The sequence below is a fragment of the Scyliorhinus canicula genome, chromosome 19 (genome assembly GCF_902713615.1).
Source record: "Scyliorhinus canicula chromosome 19, sScyCan1.1, whole genome shotgun sequence".
Classification (NCBI taxonomy): domain Eukaryota; kingdom Metazoa; phylum Chordata; class Chondrichthyes; order Carcharhiniformes; family Scyliorhinidae; genus Scyliorhinus; species Scyliorhinus canicula.
The window spans coordinates 78,307,237-78,326,913 of record NC_052164.1 but is presented as its reverse complement, the minus strand read 5'-3'; the positions used below and the strand labels follow the sequence as shown (position 1 = coordinate 78,326,913).

Sequence of the window (19,677 nt, the reverse complement as noted above, 5' to 3'; positions counted from 1 at the left end):
ATTTGCCCACCTGATTTGTTTCTTCAGGTAGGCGTTTAAATAAACACCCAACTGATGAGCCATCAATTGCACGAGAGACGAGTTGCTATACAAAAGTTAGGCTTTAATAAGCTAGAACTTAGCCCTGCGGTTGTCTACAATAAAATGGACGACCACCGGGCGTTTCGACTATTTATACCTCGGTAAGGGGGCGTGGTTAACTCAGCCTCTCGACCAATCGGAGAGCTCTCACATGACTGGTCTCAACCAATCGGTCGAGAGGCACATGACCAATGGTAAGCTGGTGTTCTGCCCCAATGGCAGACAGCTATGCAAATCATATCACCACACCAACCTTCCTAAAAACAGTTAAAACATATAACTTGCTGTCCCATTCTGGATGCAAGTATCATGGAGAATTGGGTTAAACATGCAAAATAGATATTACTCTTCTTCATGCATTGGGAGGCAATGGTCAGTGTCAGTAATTCGTAAAGGTACCAGTCGAGGTCCAAAAGGTGAAATGTTTAATTTATTTCAAGGTTTTTTTGTGTGACTTAGAGCAAGGATCATGCTCATATTTGGTCCCTCAAAATTTAGCCAGCCTTTCTGCGGCCTGCTCTTTCGAGCCTCCTCCAGAGGATCACATTTAGTTCAACAGGTCCTCCCTGCCAGCTAGACCTGTGCCAACCTTTCCAGCTTCCAAAGTGGTGAGCTTCAGCAAATAACCAACTTGGATCACTGCAAATATTTAAATGAGACTCAAATCAAAACGAGCTTGGCCTCGTGACCCTGGCCTGCTCAAGCATCACCTGGGCAGACTGGTACATGTTCTGGGCCTGTACTGAAAATCTTTTTGCTCCTTTTTTAAAAGGAGGACCATTGGTGAAGTGCTAGGCCAGCGCCAACATTGAAAACAGCGAGAGAAAATAAGGTAAATAAAGAATCCCTGGTTAGGTGGCACTGACTTTGGGTTTTGAAAGTCCACAGGAGATAAAAGCTGAGTGAAGATTACTGTCCAATTCAATATTTAAGAATCTTGTGTAATTTTTGTCAGGATAAAAAGCACCCAATATTACTGATCATACGTAGTGAAAGTTGTCTCATGATTTGTCGCATATGTCTTATTGAATGCAACAGGATCTACAGCAAAATGTAGCGAACAACTTTCCACAGTTCTTTAGGATTCAGATTGATCGAGATCCCTGGTATAACCATGCAAGTTGAAAAACATTCACAAGCACTGATAATCAGAATTAAGGTAAAGTCACCACAGTCCCAGATGACCAGAGGCTGCTTTCCCCTTTGAGGGGCAGAGCTGACTGATGATTTAACCTGAGAATCACCACATCTCAGGTGAGGGGCAAGGTTGAGAAGACAGGGTCTTTATGAATAACCTCAGCCAGCACGGGAATAGAACCCACACTGCTGGCCTCGCTCTTCATCATGAACCAGCTGTCTAGCAAAATGAGCTAAACCGACCCCCAATCACTTGATGCACGTTCCTATTCCTGATCATTTATATATTCGCACCACTCAAAATGTAGTCTGAAGATTGTTGCAGGAAAGGTTAATTTGGGGATGGTGGAAGGGTGGGAGAAGTTCCTGACGATCTGAGAAATAATCAATTCAACTAGGAGATGATGCGCTATTTTCGCAGAGTGAGATGATGGGAAGGGGAAATAATATGTAGATGGTGAAATTATAATTCAGAATTATAATTCAGAAACAATGTGGCAAGTTCAGTGGGGTACTGATGATAAGAACTGTTGTGTTCTGTGATGCCACCATTCATAAGCATACACACGGAACATATATATGTTCAACCAGCATGATGATTTATTGTCAAACACGTGGAAGGATAACTAACAGTAATATGTATATACAGACAAGGTTACTTAGGAGCTACTCTAAGTGTGACTGTCCTGTTGTAAGTCCTCTGACCAACTGCCCAGTGTCCCACGCATGTCACCAAGGTCTGATGCCACCAGCTGGCTAGTATGTGGATTACTAACTATGTACAGTATCATTCACTAATGTATCACCACATCCCCCTTCCTTTTGAGACATCAATATTTCCATACAGAAACATTATTTATACAGAGACATCATTTGTATTGATATTTACAAAGGCATGATGGTTTGGACATATTGTTATAAGTTCAGTCTATCCGGCTTGCGCCGCACCCTCGTTGACCTTCTGAGTATTGGCTGACTCGGTGAACATGCCCCATCTTCTTCTGGTGCTGGTGTTTCTGCTCCTTCTATATTTACTGATGCGGATTCATCATTGAGCACTAGTTCTGTTGTGTGCATCATGTCGTCCTCAGATTTGGTATTGCACCCCAACTCTTCCACTGGATTTAGCACGAAGGGCTGTTGCACTTTTAATAATGCCCTTCGGTTCCTCCGCAGGACTGATCATCTTCAGTGATGACCATGAACAACTGTGGAGCAACCTCTTGCACAACCTTGGCCAGTTTCAGCCATCCATTCCCATTGGCATCCTCGATTCTGACAGTGTCCCCTGGTTGCAATGGCTGGAGCTTCCTAGTAGCCCTGTCATAAAGCTCCTTCTGCCTCCTTTTCTGAAGAAGCAATTTGCTCTGTAGAGGTCGATTTACTGGGGGAACCATCATGGACGGTAAAGTCGTGCATAGTTGCCTGTTCATGAGCAGCTGTGCAGGCGATAGCCCATTGACGAGTGGCGCTGAGCAATAGCTGAGAAGCGCCAAGTATATATCCTCTCAGCTATTAATGGCCTTTTGTAGCAGCTGCCTCACGATATGTACAGCCTTTTCTGCCTTCCCGTTTGACTGGGGATGTAAGGGGCTAGAGGTGATGTGCCTGAAGTCATAGAGACGGCAAATTCAGTCCATTCATAATTTTTGAAGCACAGCCCATTGTCCGACGTTACAATGAATGGTATGCCATGTCGGGCAAAGTTCGCTTTGGTATGTAGTATGGCACACCGAGCAGTCGAGTTTGGCAGCTGTGCAACCTCAGGACAGTTTGAGAAATTATCAATGACTACCAGGTAGTCCCGTACCAGCCTCCCCGGACAGACGCCGGAATGTGGCGACTAGGGGCTTTTCACAGTAACTTCGTTGAAGCCTACTCGTGACAATAAGCGATTTTCATTTCATTTTCATTTCATTTCATTTCTTGTCCATTGAAATGGAACAGATCCATGCCCACTTTCTGCCATGGACTTGCAATGATGTCCCCCACCTGCATCGGTTCTTTAGTCTGCCTGCATCGGAATTTCTGGTATATGTCACAGTGGTCGACCATACCTGATATCCTGAGTAATGCCTGACTAATAAATCATCTCCCAGGCCCTGCGCTTGCATTTTTCAATGCCCAGGTGCCCTTCATGGAGTTTCATAAGCATGAGCGGCCTCAAAGAATGTGGGATGACGGTTCTGTGCTGCCTCAGGAGAAGACCACTCACCTCACTGAGTTCCAACCATAAATGGTAGTACTCAGAGAAGGAACCTTTGGGCTAACCCTCTCTAATACATTTGAGCACCTTTTGCAGGACTGCGTCCTTCGCTGTTTCTGCCTTTATCAGGCGTGATGTTTTTGCCTGAGACTGGAAGCGATGCTGCAACAAGGTTGACATGAAGCTGAATATCATCTTCCACCAGACGTACGTCATTGATGCCCATGGCTCGAGGGAGCTTGTCATGGACTGCAAGTTCCTTGCCTGGTGTATATATGAGGACAAAGTCATATCGCTGGAGCTTCATCATAAGGCGATGTATTCTTGGGGACATTTGACACAAATTTGTTTGTACGATGGAAACGAGTGGCCTGCATAGGCAGCCCACACACGATATCATGAAACCTCTCCAGACCCGTGACCAGCGCAAGGAATTCCTTTTCAATCTGCGCATATCTGCGCTCTGTTTCAGTCATCGCTCGCGACGCATATGCCACTGGTAGCCAGCTGTCATCTGCACCCTCCTGCAGAAGCACCGCTCCAAGGCCACCCAGAGATGCATCAGTAGAGACCTTTGTCTTTTTTGTCGAGTCAAAAAAAGCAAGGACTGGCGCTGTCGTTAGCGAGATACGCAGCACCTGCCACTCCTGACATGCGTGTTTGGATGACCAATTAAAAGCTACATCCTTCTTTATTGAGTCTCGCAACAGGAATGTTTTGGAAGCCAGATTAGGAACAAATTTGCCCATGATATTTATCATGCCAAATGTGCGTAAGATGCCTTTTTTGTCTGTGGGCTGTGGCATCGTTAGATTGGTCTTGATTTTTTTCACCATCCGGCTGCACACCTTTTGCCAAACAATGTGATGGTCTCCCAATTTGTCACTTGGTCTGATTTAGCTTGAGGCCATTTGTCCTCTATGATCCCCTCATTCACCTCCCTGTGGCTGCAGATAGTGAGGGAAGATTAGGTGGGGATACTGGATTACAGGGATAGGACGGAGGTGTGGGCTTAAGTAGAGTGCTCTTTCCCAGGGCCGGTGCAGACTCGATGGGCTGAATAGCCTCCTTCTGCACTGTAAATTCTAAAAAAACAGATTTTGTTGCCTTTGCCGGTCGAGCCCTTGATGTCCCTTTCTGTGATCGGGCGCACATCAGCCCTGACTTCGGTGCATTTATCTGGACCCACACATCGATTTTGTTCGGGCAGCCGTCGAACGTATGCTGCATCGCCTTACAAAATGCCACACTCACAACAAGCTTTTCCCAGAGCAGGACATCGTGGTGGCAAATGTCTGTTGCCGCACTTCTGTCACAAAATGGTGAATCTGGTCTGCTGCTTAAAATGGCCACCCTCATCGAGACCATATTTCTTGTGAGGCTGCGTCATGGTGCGCTCAAAATGGCCAACAGCACTGACACCACATTTTTGTCCTGTTGTACGTTATTTCACCAAGTGCCCAGTGTCCCACATCATGTGACCAAGGTCTGACACCACCAGCTGGTTGGACGTCACGTTACTAACTATGTACAGTATAATTCACCAACATATCACCACACAAACATCAACAGAATAGAGAGAAGTTAATTGAGAAATCGGAAGGTAGATGTGAGAGGTGTGTTACAGATCACTCAGGGTGTTGGAGTTGCTGTGGCAACATGGAATTTTTCCATGCATATTGTAGCTATGGATAGTGATGGCAGAGGCTCCAACGTTCTTTTCAATCACACGGCGGACCAGGAGTCTTTCCTGCTCTTCCCGCCTGCCATTGGCATATCTTGCAGGCTGATATTCAACCTGTTTAGCCATATCGTGAACGCACTTTCTTTGACCAAGAAGTCATGGGGTGGGACTCGAGCCTGCAACTTCTGCCTCAGAGGCAGAGATACTACACACTGCACAGCAAGAGCAAAATCAGCCGGGAGAGAAGGTTTCTATTCAATGACAAGCTTTCTCCTGACCTTAGCCAAGACTACAAGTGAATAGTTGGAAGAGCCTCCTCAACAATTGGACAATGTCAGTTCTTGGCTTGACCCAGACTGGAGTCAAGATTCTAATGGGAAACATAAAATGGCAAAAAATGAAATAAGTAAAGAGCAAACGTTCGGGGGAGACACATTAATAACTTACAGAAAAGAAAAAGACTGGTTTAGCAAAAGTTAGAGTGCAAAGATAAAAATATCATAAATACTCAGACAACAGAAAGGATTCCCAGCAATAATAATAAAAAATATCTGTTGAAACTAAAGCAGGAGTAATAAAAGATTAAAAACCAATTAAATTGAAGCGGGGTAATGAAGGCTATAATTCAATGGGAGAAAATGGATGCGATAGCGATAACAGAAGCATGGTTGGAGACAGGACAGAGGCGTCAGTTAAATTCTAAAGGCTACAATGTATGGTGAAACAATAGGGAATGAAGAATGGGAGATAGTGTTGCTGTGTTAATCAGAAAAAGCAAAATAGCTGGAGCAAGAAAGGACACTATTAACAAATATAATAGAATCTTTGTGGGTTGAGATAAGAAAAGAAGGAATCAGTTTTACGACTGGAAGTATACTGCAGACCAGCAAAAGGGAAGAAAGAATAAGAAATTTATTTTTAAAACACACTCATAATCATGGAGGATTTCAGCTACCCCAAACAATAATGTAGGGAGGGCATGAGAGGGGAGAAATGAGGTTTTACAATGCATACAGGGCTCCTTTCTGAAGAACTGCAGTGGGTGTGATACACACTGTGATCTTTCAGATGGCCTTCAATTAACACTCACAAAAGAGACTCGTGACAAAGGTCAGGGAGTGTGGTGTCAGGTCAAGGTAACAAATGGATTGAAGGGTGGTGACAAAACAGAATATATAAGGGTAGAAATTAAAGACGTTTTCCCAGTCTGGCAGAAATAGTGAGTCACAGTGATCCACTCTCGGACTACTGTTGTTTACCATATACACAGGGAGTGATGTGTTGGCCAGTGTAGACTTGAGAGATGAACAGACACTTCCAACACTGATGAAGGTTCAACTCAATTTTATTAACTACTTCTAACTAACTAACACACGATGACTGTGGGTCTAAATGATGCTAACTTAAACTAGAGACCTGAGCCTTGTCCGAACCAGTTGATTCTCTCAGCACGTGGTGTGAGTCTGTGCTGGGCTGGATGAGTTCTTGTTACACTGAGAGGCAGCACCCAGAATGAGCGGGAACCGTGGTGCCCTCTGCCTTTATAGTGTGTGTATTCTAACTGGTGATTGGCTGCGGTGTTTGTACATGTTGATTGGTCCCTGTGTGTGTCCATCAGTGTGTGTCTGCACCATGATATACTGGTGTATATTATGACAGGGAGGGCAGTTTAACTCAGTTGGCTGTACAGCTGGTTTGTGATGGAGAGCAAGGCCAATGGCGCGGGTTCAATTCCTGTACCGGCTGAGGCGCTTCATGAAGGCCCCGCTTTCTCGACCTTGTCCCTCGTCTGAGGTGCAGTGATCCTCAGGTTAAATCACCACCAGTCAGCTCTCCCCCTTAAAGGGGAAAGCAGCCTATGGTCATCTGGGACTATGGCAACTTTAACTTTACTTTACATTGACATATGTGTTGGTCTCAGGAGTTAGAAGTATGGTGCCAACATTTTCAGACAATACTTGTAGGGATAAAGTGGGAAATGCAATGGCCTGCAGCAAATTATAAGAAGAAATAAGTCGGCTTCTTAATTCAAGTGTGGTGTAGTTCATTTCGGTTGCAGGATTAAGGCCGCCACTTAATTTGTTGATTGGTAAGAATATAAATAGTGTAGAGGATCAAAAAGTCAGAGAAAACAGCTAGATAAATCACTAAAAGTCCACAACGCAAATCTCTCAGATCGTGAATAGTGCAAACAAGGCACTGTTGTTTATTTTGGAAGAAACAGAATATGAAAAGGAGAGACGTAATGTTAAGTTTATATAGAATCTTAGTTCGACAACACTTGGAATACTGAGTGCAGTTCTGTTCTACAAAAAATATATTGAAGCACCAGAGAAAGTGTAGAAAATAATTTATGAGAATTTACTAGAATTGAGAAGATACAATTATCATTAGACATTGAACAGACTGCCATTACTTTCTCTGTAAAAGAGGAGACCCAATAGGAATGCTTAAAATCATGAGGGAGTTCAAGTTCTCTCAGATTACTAGTCCAGTAACATAACCACTATTTCACCAAACCCCAAATTAAATTGCCACTAACTGCTTAAATAATTTTTTTTTTCTTTATTCATTCATGGGATGTGGCTGGGCCAGCATTTATTGTCCATCCATGAGGGCATTTAAGAGTCAACCACATTGCTGTGGGTCTGGTGTCACATGTAGGCCAGACCTGGTAAGGGTGACTGATTTCCTTCCCTGAAGGACTTCAGTGAACCAGATGGGTTCTTATGACAATGGTTTCATGGTCATCATTAGACTTTTGTTTGCAGATTTTTATTGAATTCAAGTTTCACCATCTGCCCTGGTGGGATTCGAACCCAGGTTCCCAGAGCATTTCCCCGAGTCTCTGGATTAGTCCAGAGATAGTACCACAACCTCACTGCCTTCCTTATTTGGGTGAATTTCTTGAAACAGAGAAGGTGCAACTCACTGCTACAAGGTTGAAGCTGATTATATTGGTGCATTTAAGTTGGAGCCTGATGTAGAAATGACAGGAAAGGGAATAGAAGCAGGGTGAAGGAAGACAGTTAAGGAGTAAGAGAAGTTTATGTAGTGTATAAAGACTGGAGCCCCAGTTGTACTGGGTGGTATGCTTCCGTACTTGTAGACCTAATGTCATTCTAGGCAAGTTAGGGGGCCAGTGCAAGGATTTTACAACCCCTCCTACCACGTGTGGTATTATGGTCCAAGTTCTCCAGATTACTAGTCAAGTAACATGGAGATTTAAATGACTTGCCGCATCTCCCAGGGGGAGAGATGTCGCGGTAGGTCCATAAAATCCTGGCCCAAGTTTAGTAGCTTCTTATATTTACAAGCACACTGTCGGGAGAATTGCCATTGCCTTGTACCATTCACAGGCCTCAACTATGGATACTTCGAAATATCAAAAGGTCATAATGATTTTTGGAATTAAAATTCATATACCTTTTTCTGAACAGTTTCAAAATACAATTTCCCCATAAAGACATTTCTACCAGGTTACCTTTCAGTATGTGGCAGAGTCGTTTTGATGAATGTTACCCTCCTTGAATAGACGTTGGTAAAAGGTCTTCTGCTTTCGCAGCTCTTGACTTTGTTAATTATTCTTGGCCCCGGGACAAAGAACAGCGTTATCTTTATTCTTCCTCATTGTTTGATCCTCGTTATATAACCCTTCAGGGAGAGGACAAATTAAGATCAAGCCACTTCAAAAATGTCAGAATGGAATTGACATTCACCCAGTGACAATGAGAAGCACTTGACCTCAGTGATTTAGCGTGATTTGTGCATTCTGAATCAATAAAGAGAAATGGAAGTGATGGCATTAATGTTACATTACTAAACCTGAATTTCAGCCTGAAGAAGCAGAATTTGTCAGGCTCAATGTATTGTTGGAAAAGAAAAATATCACATACCAATTATTTATCAATGGCTGGTGTAATTTATTCCAGGACAAACACTTGCCGTTAAAGAAGTTGGATAATTTTCTTAACTGAATGTACATTTTCAAATCATTTATTCAAGAGTTCAAAATTGATGGTAGCTGTTGTCCTTTTATTTAAACAAAGATCTGTTTTGTTTTCATTCATTAGCTTTTTAAATATTCTTTCCCCATTAGTATTTTCTTCCTCCTCCCCAGGACCCCTGTGATTCTGGTGCTGGACAATAATTTGGCACATGTGTAGAAGCCATCATTCAATAGGTTATCCAGCTGGTCATCCTTCATGGGTGAACATGGTCTCATTAGGCTGGTCAACTGTGAGCGCATTAACTCTGAGTGTAATCCTGTCCTCACCCGATAACCACAAAGAACAGGATTTATTGGAGAGCACCAAGGAGTGTGGGTCTTTACCCAGAGATGTTTACTTTCAATCTCTCTTGCTGAGATCAACTTACTTCAAGATTGTCTCAGTTTTGAACACAATTATAGGCCGAATTCTCCGACCATCGCGATTCACTTTTCCCGTGTGCAGCACACCCTCCCCAGGGCTTCCCAGCATTAGGTGTTGGTTTCAATGCGAAATTCCATTGACAAGCAGCGAGAAGGTAGAATCCTGCCGCCAGCGAACGGTGTGCCGGCAAGATACACACAGATGGGGGGGCCGGAGAATCCCTGTCTGTGTGGAGTCAGCACGTCCTCCCCCTGTGTGCGTGGGTTTCCTCCGGGTGCTCCGGTTTCCTCCCACAGTCCAAAGATGTGCAGGTTAGGTGGATTGGCCATGCTAAATTGCCCGTAGTGTCCTAATAAAAGTAAGGTTAAGGGGGGGTTGTTGGGTTACGGGTATAGGGTGGATACGTGGGTTTGAGTAGGGTGATCATGGCTCGGCACAACATTGAGGGCCGAAGGGCCTGTTCTGTGCTGTACTGTTCTATGTTCTATGTTCTAATCCAGCACAAAACCTTCTGGCTAGTGTTGCACAATTCCACAGTAAGCAGTATATTTGCTGACTAAACCAACAAGGGTGACAACTACCTTTAATTTGATGTGCTCTGTATTGCCTCATCCCACCGCCTGCCCCATCACTGATCCATAGAGGGAGTCTTCAGCGTCTGCCCTCCTGCTTATCAGCAGCAAAATGCAGGGGAGGGATCGCCAGTGATTGGCTGAATAGCTTTGCTGCATTTTTCAAACAGCAGTGCAGTCAGTCGTGGCTGCGGTTGGGGGCCTGGAACGTTGGTTAATTTGGCACTCAGCGACTTTGCGCTCTTTTACCGATATCTCACCGTCGGCTTCAGGAGGAAAAAATCATGTTTGGTTCTGAGAATTAACAGGGGGGGACTTATTTTGAAACTCACTCTTTATGCCCCCCCCCCCCCCCCCCCCCCCCCCCCCCCCCCCCCCCCCCCCCCCCCCCCCCCCCCCCCCCCCCCCCCCCCCCCCCCCCCCCATCAATCACTGGCGTTTGGGAGACCCTGGTGCCAGGGCGCATTGCGTTTCATTGTAAATCCACCCCTGCAGTTGGCAATTGAAAATTGGCACCGCTGGAACTAAAGAAAACATTAGTGGGTTAATGAGCATGAAGAAACCAGAAAGCAATTGACAATCTCCTTTCTATTTTTTATAAATATACAATACAATATGATCCATGATACAACTGCCAGGAACTATCATATTATCACAAAAAATATTAATATTAATTTAAAATATTTTGTTTATGTATTCTGATCATAATTCTTCTGGAAACATTAATGGTTCCTCTAAGAGTTTATATTAAAAAGCAATCACTAACTGATGTAATATTTTACTTCAATGACACAAGTGTCTGCGCATAAATATCACCTCCAGAATTTAAAACGATTGCCATTTTTCAGTGTTACAAGTATCTCCATTCATATCAAAATATTTTCCAGACCAAAATTGAGAGGCAAAGCAGAGTTGAAAATGGCCCAGCCAGCTCGTGCTACTAAAGGTTTACTGATATATGCTGTCACTGTGGGATAATTAGTCATGACAGTGCACAGGGACCACAAACCGTGGAAAGAATCATTTGCTTCAAATGCGGAGAGCGCTTCATACAGAAAACCCTCCAGTAACTGATCTTTCTGCTTTATTTTTAACGTGAGAAGAGACAAAAGTAAAGTGACTCAAAGAGTGAATCAAAAAGTAACTCAGAACCTGGATTTTACAAGTGAGAAAACTTTAACATGAAAGGTATGACTGAAAGGAGATAGAATTGCTCAGTTTAAGAGACTGAATAAGAAGAGAGTAGGAAAGAGGAATGAGGGCAAAGAGTGAAATATTTACAGCTCATGACAAATGAGAGAATGTTCCACGCTAACCTATATCTCCAGGGCTGGCGGGCTGTCCTGGATGAGATGCCCAGTGGATATTTGGCATTTAACCTCTCATTGATGTTGAAATAATACACTCCACATGATATTCAAAGAAGCAACAAGGCTTGCCTGTGATCACGCAGGAAATTATAGACTCTGTGGAGGCAGTAGTATGACTCTAACATGTTTTCCCAAAGGGAAAACTTAAAAGATACAGAAGTTGAACAGTAGTTCATGAAAAGTGAATACCTGTTGTCATCAATGAAGATATTTTACGAGCAGTACTGCATTCCAATTGCTTTTCAAGGAAGCTGCCTTGTATGGTAATGGCAGGCATCCAGCATCAATTAAATATTGATGTAACATCAATAAGAGACTTTTAAGCTGTGGCAGTAGATATCAGAGCACAATACGAAAGTAATGAAGTAAGCAAGAGTTTCAGAAAACAAACTGTCACTTTGCAAAGGAGTTTTAGCTTTAGAAGAAGGAAAAGAATTTGGAAAAGCGGTTAAAAAACAATCTGCAGTGAGATGGGAAAATTAGAAAGGCTTCCACTACTCTCTGGACACAGATAATAGGTGGAAAGGCAGGTTGCGAGAGAGTGGTACAAACAGAGATATTGATAGGTTAAGCAAGAGGACGAAACATTGGTAAATGGAGCATAATGTGGGAAAATGTGAAGTTGTTCATTTTGGAAGGGAGAACAAAAGAACGGAGTATTATTGAAATGGATAAAAACTGCAAAAAAGATGCACCACAAAGGGACTTGGGAGTTACTTGTGCACAAAACACTGAAAGCTAGCACAGGTACACCAGATAATCAGGAAGGTTAATGGAATGTTGTCCCTTATTTTAAGAGGGTTGGAGTACAAGAGTAGGGAAGTCTTGTTGCAGCTGTACAAGGTACTGGTGAGACCACAGCTGGAGCACTGTGAGCGATTTTACTCCCCTTATTTAATGAATGTTATTTCATTGGAGGGGACTCAAATGAGGTTCACTAGGATGATCCCCGGTATGGAGGGACTGTCTTATGAGCAAATGTTAAACAGGTTAGAACTCTACTCATTGGAGTTCAGAAGAATGAGAGATGATCTCATTGAATTACAGAGGATTCTTAAGGAGCTTGACGGGGCTCGGGGGTCTGAACAGCCGATTCCTGTTTTTCATATGGTCTGATAATGGAGGGGGTAATTTGGCCTAAAAAAGTATAATTAATGACGAAAAAGGAAACAGACCTTGGCATGGTTGTTGCCCACAAATTAGCTGCTGAAGGATTTCTTTTGATAAGGGCAGCATAATTGAAATCTAACGACTGATACATTCATCATGTTAATATAAAATTTCAAATTGTTGTCATAACCTCATTGCAATCTTCAAATCTTGGTAGATAAGTGTGATATCAATGTCCATTCGCCATCCTTCAACAGCGAGATAAATACAGCCCATTGATTCCAAAATGATTCCATAAAAATGCTCCTCAAGAATTTTTAACCAAGAAATAAGCAAAAGACTCATCTGATCTTTAAAAAGATGCTTTTCCTCCATGAGATCTTTGGCTTTGCTGGCAAGGTCAGCATTTATTTCCCAAGAGAAGGAGATGTTGGGCTGGCTTCTTTAATACAATTAAATTGCTTGCTCAGCCAAGTGTTATGGGCCAGGGTTTAGAAAACCCCAAAGAATATTATGGAGTTCACCTGATCTATAACTGTTTATTGGTTTTGGTTACGATGAGCACAAGAGCCTTCCTTTCAGATGTTATTCAACAGAGCTCTTTGGCGCTTTTAATCAAAAAACAAGCTTTATTCTATAAAATTAGTTAACATCTGTATAAACACACACAGTAAGAATTATTATCAATTACAAACATAACCCCCCACACAGCTACAGTAATCTATGTATAATCCTTATGAATTCCCCTTTAACTGTTTCAATTCAATAACAAGCTCGCAAAAACCAAAAACCCATTTTTACCAAAACAGCAGGTAAGTATAATCATTGGGTTTGTTCCTTGCAATAACTCTTTAAAATTGAAAATAGGGAGACTGGCCAAAATACTTCTCTGGCAGCACGGTTTTGTAAACAGGATGTCGTGTCTCACTAACTTGATCGAGTTTTTCGAGACGGTCACAAAGATGATTGATGCAGGTAGGGCAGTCGATGTTGTCGATATGGACTTCAGTAAGGCCTTTGACATGGTCCCTCATGGCAGACTGGTACAAAAGGTGAAGTCACACAGGATTAGAGGTGAGCTGGCAAGATGGATACAGAACTGGCTAGGTCATAGAAGGCAGAGAGTAGCAATGGAAGGGTCCTTTTCTGATTGGAGGGCTGTGACAAGTGGTGTTCCGCAGTGATCAGTGCTGGGGCCTTTGCTGTTCATAGTATATATCAATGGTTTGGAGGAAAATGTAACTGGTCTGATTAGTAAGTTTGCGGACGACACGAAGGTTGGAGGAATTGCGGATAGTGATGAGGACTGTCAGAGGATACAGCAGGATTTAGATCGTTTGGAGACTTGGGCGACGAGATGGCAGATGGAGTTTAGTCCGTACAAATGTGAGGTAATGCATTTTGGAAGGTCTAATACAAGTAGGGAATATACAGTGATTGGGAGAACCCTCAAGAGTATTGACAGTCAGAGATATTTTGGTGTACAGGTCCACAGGTCACTGAAAATGGCGACACAGGTGGAGAAGGTAGTCAAGAAGGCATACGGCATGCTTACCTTCATTGGCCGGGGCATTGAGTATAAAAATTAGCAAGTCATGTAGCAGCTGTATAGAACCTTAGGCCACACTTGGAGTATAGTGTTCAATTCTGGTCACCAGAAGGATGTGGAGGCTTTAGAGAGGATGCAGAAGAGATTTACCAGGATGTTGCCTGGTATGGAGGGCATTAGCTATGAGGAGAGGTTGAATAAACTTGGTTTGTTCTCACTGGAACAAAGGACGTGAGGGGCGACCTGATTGTGGTCTACAAAATTATGAGGGGCATAGACAGAGTGGATAGTCAGAGACTTTTTCCCAGGGTAGAGGGGTCAATTACTAGGGGGCATAGGTTTAAGGTGCAAGGGGCAAGGTTTAGAGGAGATGTACGAGGCAAGTTTTGTACACAGAGGGGATTGGGTGCCTGGAACCCGCTGCCGGAGGAAGTGGTGGAAGCAGGGACAATAGTGACATTTAAGGGGCACCTTGATAATTACAGGAATAGGATGGGAATAGAGGGATACGAACCCCGGAAGTGTAGAATAATTTAATTTAGACGGGCAGCATAGTCGGCGCAGGCTTGGAGGGTCGAAGGGTCTGTTCCTGTGCTGTACGTTTCTTTATTCTTTGTTTGGGTTTACAGCAGCCAAATGTGAAAACTAAAGTAAAAACGCACAGAGCCACAAACCAGTTCCAAAACTCAAAGCAAAAGTAAAAACTCACAGAGCCACAGCCCAGCTCCACCCACATAATGACATCACTGAAGCCATGTGATAAGACAAACACATTTCTTAAAGGGACACTCACATGACATAAGGAATATTTTTGGGCAATATCCTGGAAGTCCATACTTATGCGGTCCCTTGGGATCAGGGATGACTTGCTTCCATTCCAGTTCGATGGGTTCTGAGATGGCTGATCGACAGGTACTGCCAAATGTGGGGCAGGTGATGCCTAAAGGGGTCGGCAGGTGAAGTTTGGGAACTTGTGCACTCCGTCTGATGCCTCTGCATTCCCGGTGGAGTCTCTCAAGGTAACTGGGGTCTTCCCCGAATGAACCTTCTCAGTCAGCCAGTCACAGGGATGTTTGATCTCTTCGGGGATGCTTTCAGGATATTTTTTTAAAGTTTCTGCTTCCCCCCCTGCGAATCTCCTGCCACTGCCAAGTTCCAATTAGAATTGTTCTGTGAGTCTGGAGTCAACAATATGAATAACGTATGGCACCCAACAGAGCTGGTTTTGAGGGATTAGCACCTTGAGTCTTGTCAAGTTGACTTGCAAGAGGCTGCTGCTATTTGACCACCTTTCTTGCCACACAATATGGAGGATTTTGCACTATTGGTGGTACTTTACCAGTGCTTTGAAGTGCCTGCTGTAGGTTTTCCAAGTCTCTGAGATATATAAGAGCATAAGTGTACACTAGCCTCTCGTTATAGTATTGTGCTGATTGGAATTTTTTTTGTTTGTTTTTTTTTGCTTCTTTGAAGCACTTTTTCATTGCCAAACAAAAGCATCCAGTTGTTTAGCCAACAATGTGGTTCATTGCTGTGATATTTCTCACTGACTGAATTGGCAGAAGACAGTAGTGGTCTCCGGTAAACACTTTAACTTGAGTGGGGTTAAATGTTGGGCCTTGCCTGTGATAACTCTGTAGAACAGAAGAATAAAAAGATTCTAGGTGGTGTAGTTTGTTTATACGACTGCTTCCATTTTGAAATGATGCCAACAAATAATGGCCGGAATCCTCCAACCATTGCGATTCAGTTTTCCTGTAGGCAGCTCACCCACACCCATGTTTTTCCAGCAGCATGGGGTGGTTTCAAAGATAAATCCCATTTACAAGCAGCGAGAAGGTAGAACCCCACCACCAGCGAATAGGCACTGCCGAGAAACACACAGCTGTGGTTCCGGAGAATCCGGCCCAATGTTTGAACTACATAGGATCATAGCAATTAGGAGGGGTAGGGTAGGAAACTCAGCTCTTCGAGCCTGCTCTGACATGGAACACAGCTGATCTCTTTCAGGTCTCAGATTCACCTCCCTACCGGTTCCACATTTCCCTTTAACCAATTTTTCATCAGAAATATATCCATCTCCTTCTTGAAACCATTTAATGATTCAGACTCTACTGCACTATGGGGTATTGAGTTCCACAAACTTACCACCTCAGTGAGAAGTAATTCCTCCTTTTCTCAGTTTTAAATCTACTACCTCTCAACCTATATCTGCGACCGCTAATTCTAGATTGCCCCATAAGGGGGAACATTTGGTCTACGTTTATCTGATCAATCCCTCTAAGCATTTTATATACCTCGATCAGATCCCCTCTCATTCTTCTAAACTCCAACGAGTATAAGCCCAAACAGTTCAATCTCTCCTCCAACGTCAATCTTTTCATCCCCGGAATCAACATGGTGAACCTCCTCTGAACTGCCTCCAATGCCACACATCCTTCCTCTAATGAGGAGACCACAATTGGATACAAAACTCCTGATGTGGTCTCACCAACACCCTGTACAACTGCAACAACACTTCTCTACTACTTTATTCCAGTCCTTTAGCAAATAACGCTAAAATTCCATTTGTCTTTTTTATTACATGCTGTACCTGCATACTGACTTTCTGTGATTCAAAAACAAAGACACACAGGGTTAGGTGGATTGGCCATGCTAAATTGCCCGTAGTGTCCTAATAAAAGTAAGGTTAGGGGGGGGGGGTTGTTGGGTTACAGGTATAGGGTGGATACGTGGGTTTGAGTAGGGTGATCATGGCTCGGCACAACATTGAGGGCCGAAGGGCCTGTTCTGTGCTGTACTGTTCTATGTTCTATGTTCTATGTTCTATGTTCTAGATCCCTCTGCCCAGATGCAATTTGAATCTGCTTTCCATTTAGATAATAGCATCCCTTTCTATTTTTTCAGCCAAAATGGATAATCTCACACTTATCTACATTAAACTCCAAGTGTCAAATTTTGACCCATTCTCTTAGCCTATCTGTATCTATCTGTAACCTCCTTATCACCTCTTCACTGTCTGCTTTCCCACATATTTTAGCAACATATACAAATTTTGCTATGTCACACATTGTTCCTGCTTGCAGTATAGTTGCAGTCCGAGAACTGACTCCTGCAGTACCCTGCTAGATAAATTTTGCCAGCCAGAGAAGGACCCATTTTTCACGACTCACTGCTTTCTGTCAGTCAGCCAATCATCAATCCAATCTAGTACTCTACCCCTAATCCCCTGCAATCTCACCTTCTGGATCAGTCTTGTATGTTGCTCCTTGTCAGACGCATTCTGGAAGTCTAGATATACCACATCCACAGGTTCCCCTTAATCTACCTTGCTGGTTACATCCTCAAAGAACTCAAGCATGTTTGTCAAGCACGACATACCCTTCCTAAAACCATGCTGACAATGGTGGATTGAGCTTTATCTTTTGAAATGTTCAGTCATCTCCACCTTAATGATTGGTTCCAGTAACTTCCCCACCACAGAGGTCAGGCTTATTGCTCTACAGTTTCCTACTTTTTGCCACTCTCCTTTTTTGAATAGGGGCATCACATTAGCGTATTTTCAATCCACCGGGACCCTTCCAGAATCCAGGGAATTCTGAAATATCATAATCAATGCATCCACTACATCTGCTGCCACATCCTTTAATACACTAGGGTGCAAGCCAACAAATTCAAGCTACCTATCTGCTTTTAATCCCATTGGTTTATTCAATACCTTCTCCCTAGTGATGGCTATTGCATCAAGTTCCTCTGCATTAATGGCAGTTTTGAAAATGTTATAATCCTCTACGGTGAAGAAAGAGGCAAGATGGTGCCCCGGTCATCTCTGTGTTCCCTATTATTACCTCACCAGTTTTGTCCTCTAAAAGGCTCATTAATAATGCTGAATAATACCAACAATATCTTCCCTTGCTGAAAAATTTGTGATCTGTAAAAAATAAACACTTTTTTGGAAAAGCATATTATTTTCTCACATTTCATTCACAAATGATTCTGTACGTTTTAACTCCTTTCTCCTTTTAGGATGGAATTGGAATTAGTTCCAATATCCAAGCATTGGCACATGTGGTGCAATAGCGGGGGGGGGGGGGGGGGGGGGGGGGGGGGGGAGTGGAGAAACACAAGGACAATTTAAAGTGTGATTCAATGGTTCAAAATGTAGTCATGTGTGAACGTTTGTTTAACTGTATTCATTAATTCCGAGTGATTTCAAGAAAAAATAAATACTTAAGGCATCATATATTGTGAGGTTTTATTCTTCCTCAAGATAGTTCATGGAATGCAGTGGCCTGGTTTGAAGACTTCACTTGTAATGTGGGACCTAAAAGGACCAAGTCGGCTTTGCTATTCGTGTATTCAGCAAACGGATGCATTGCGTTTTTCTATCACAGAAAGGGGCAAAGGAATGTTTTCTTAACGTTAATTATGTTTTAAATTTTGTTTTGTCATAAACATACAACAATCATCATAATGGCACGGTTTTCCCTTGAGGAATGCCAGGGTCTGTTCAGAATTTGGATGAGTTTACTACAATAGAATAATTCCTTTTGCCAACTATTTAAGGATGTGAAGTTACACATTTTACTCTGACACCTATTGTTAAAAGAGAGAACTCCCAAATTGGTTTGCTCAATATTTCTCTAACCATTTTATTAGTTCATGAAGGATGTTATAGCTCCAGAGTTGTCTTGTAGCAATGAGACATCTTTTTTTCATAAATTCTTTATTTCAAGGCTTATTATCAGCACTTGCAAATCTATGATGATTAGAAATGGCGGAGGTGGATGGCTGTTTTTTCTTCTGCCAAATTGAAAAAGACAGACATAGAATCATTTGGTGAGACTGGGCCCTAGGGACTCGTGTGCAGAATAGGCACCAAAATAAAGCTAGGGCCATTCCAAAGAGCGGTACAGTGACACAGTGGTTAGCACCGTTACCTCCTGGTTTGATTCCGACCTTGGGTGACTGGCAGTGTGGAATTTGCATATGTTCTCTCCGAGTCTGTTTGGGTTTGCTCTGGTTTCCTCCCACAATCCAAAGATATGCAGGGTATGTGGATTGGCCATGCTAAATCGCCCCTTAGTGTCCAACTATGTGTAGGTTAGGTGAATTGGCCATTAGCAATGCTCGGCTTTACAGGGACAGGGCCGGTGAATGGGCCGAGGTAGGGTACTTTTGGAGGGCCGGTGCAAGCTCGATAGGCCTCCTTCTGCACTGTAGGGAAGCAAACCAATTTAGGGTCAAAAGCAGGTACTGAAACCTTGTTAAAAGATTTCGCAGTAATTATGGAAGAGGAGCAGAGGGAAGTAATTAATATCTAGGATACTGTCAAGTAGACTTGTGAGCTCCATAAAGAGACTTCTTGCTTAATAAACCAGCCTGATCATTATCTTTTTGAATCTTCTTATACAATAGAGCTTTATAAATATCATGGATATCTTGGAGGAGTCCCTCCATCAGGGAAGAGGTGCTTGTAAAATCAAAAGACCAAAATAACTCTGCAGATCAAGATCAGGAAGTGATAGGTGGAATTTCTTGGGAACACAGTAAGAAATCACGATTTAGAAAATCTGAGAAGAAAGGTCGATGGGG

At 43.0% G+C, this 19,677-nt stretch overlaps 1 protein-coding gene across 4 annotated transcripts in view; it reads left to right on the top strand.

Moving 5' to 3' along the window:
* The window catches only part of LOC119954076 (galactosylgalactosylxylosylprotein 3-beta-glucuronosyltransferase 1-like), a 216,723-nt gene that overhangs the window by 108,824 nt on the left and 88,222 nt on the right, over positions 1 to 19,677 (top strand). For 2 of the 4 annotated variants that reach the window (XM_038778926.1, XM_038778927.1), the window contains one exon: positions 854 to 913. The exons of the other annotated variants lie outside the window; for them this stretch is intronic. The gene's annotated coding sequence lies outside the window, so the exon portion shown is untranslated. The remainder of the gene's footprint in view (positions 1 to 853; positions 914 to 19,677) is intronic. 4 annotated transcript variants of the gene reach the window in all.